General features: G+C 45.4%; 1 pseudogene; it reads left to right on the forward strand.

Moving 5' to 3' along the window:
- The first annotated feature begins 246 nt into the window (after positions 1-246).
- On the forward strand, positions 247-1190 carry LOC107539074 (cyclin-H-like; annotated as a pseudogene).
- Positions 1191-2025: the final 835 nt, after the last annotated feature.

Here is a 2025-nt window from a genome sequence, read left to right on the forward strand (position 1 = left end):
ACTAAGCCACCTGGTCAGGGCCTTAAGTACCTATAGAAACCTGGACCCACTTGCTATCACAGCACCCTGCACTTTTTGTTCGAAATTCAGATATGTGGGGAATCACCACGGGACTGTGACTTCAGTGCACCCGCACCAGCTGGCCTGATGCCCTCAGCAGTTGTGGCTTAGGTGCTTCACACCACGTTGTTGTGGCATTTGGGGTGTTTTTCTCCAGACTTCCTGGGTCTGGTCTGTGACTTAAGAATGTACCACAACAGTAGCCAGGAGTGGCACTGGACTTTCTCCAGGGAGGAGCAGCTGGCATGCCTGCGGGCCCACGCCAGCCCAAGTTCAATGTAAAGCGGTAGCAAATGGGACGTTCTGAGGCTAGAAGTCTCAGATCAAGGTGCTGGCCCATCGGTGCTCTCTGCAGCTTCTAGCAGATTCTTCCTTTCCTCTTCCAGCTTCTGGTTCTTCCAAATGATCCAGTCATTCTTGAGCCTCGGGAAGAAATGACACTGCAATTACTACGAGAAAAGATCATTGAGATTTTGTTCAGTGCTTAAGCCAGCAATGCCATGTCGTGGTGGGTACCCCAGACATTGCTGGCTTGTATCGTGTCTACTGTTTGTTGGAAATCAGCAGGAGAGGAGAAGACGCCTGAACAGATGGAATATGAGCTGCTTCTTAATTTCTACCTTACTCTCCGCAATCCTTATAGGCTCTTTGGGGGCTTTCTCATTGATTTAAAGACCCGCTAGCCCATGCTGGAGAATCCAGAGATTCTGAGGGAAACAGCTGATGACTTTCTCAATAGAGTTGCGCTGACGGATGCTTACCTGTCGTACAACCTTCTCAGATCGCCCTGACTGCCATCTTACCTAGTGCATCCAGGGCAGGAATTACCATGGAAAGTTATTTATCAGAAGCTCTGGTGCTGAAAGAGAACAGAACTTGCTTGTCATGGTTACTAGATACAGTGAAAAGCAGGAGAAACTTGGTAATCAAATATGAACCGCCCTGACCTGAAGAAGTTGCTGAGCTGAAACAGAAGTTGGCGATGTCACTCTGCTGAGCTTGCACACGACATAATTACGGAGAAGAGGAAAGAAAGGCTATGAGATGATGATTATGTGAAGAAATCCACACATGAGGTACACTCTCCAAAGGCCCAATGGACTGATGAGGGCCTGGTGGATTCTCTCTGACCATTGGGAATTGATTTGTGGATGCTAGCAATCAACCAAAGGATGAAACTTGTCTGGCATTTAAATGTCTTTAAAAGTGAAATAATGTGAAAGCATCAGCTATCGTCTGCTTAAATAAGAAAACATTTTTATTTATTTAAAAGTTTTTCCTTTCAGGGTAGCTTTATGTGAAATAAGACATCGTCAAAGGACCCAGAATAGCCCCTGGTTTGGATGATCTGCCCTTTCAGGACTAAAATCAAGTTAGTCTTCCTATAGTAGCCAAGCTGAAGCTGTAACTTATTTGCCTGTCTTGTTTTAAACAAAATGCAATAAGCGAACGTCCCTTTTGAAAAAAGGCAGGATGGAAAATGAAACTTAATAGTCAGCTGTAAACACACTAAGGCGCGCCCCACGCCCCAGAAACCCTCCTGTCGGCTTCTCAAGGGCACCGGCTGTGCTTGGCCATTTGCACAGAACCACGGAACGGATATTCGTTTTCCTCAATTAGTTAACTGAAAACATTTCCAAATGGGTTTCTTAAAAAAGGAGAAATCAACCAAACAGGCAGTCTCCGGTAGCTGTCTAGATAAAAACCTTAAGTTGCCAAAGTTAGGCAGTAGGGAATTGCATGCACGTTCAGATTTCTGACGAGCCTGTTGGATGACCAAAGTGAATCCGTGTAAACGTGGGATAGCTACTAGAAATTGTTCACATTAAACATATTATTCAAGAAAGGTATTTCATAGAGAAAGGAGTAGATGTAAAAATATACTTTGGTGCGACTCATGGCTGCCTCCACTTTTGACTTGGGGCAAATCACTAAAGCTCTCTGCGCCCATTTCCCCCCGGGTGG

The sequence above is a fragment of the Miniopterus natalensis genome, chromosome 19 (genome assembly GCF_054644295.1).
Source record: "Miniopterus natalensis isolate mMinNat1 chromosome 19, mMinNat1.hap1, whole genome shotgun sequence".
Taxonomy (NCBI): domain Eukaryota; kingdom Metazoa; phylum Chordata; class Mammalia; order Chiroptera; family Miniopteridae; genus Miniopterus; species Miniopterus natalensis.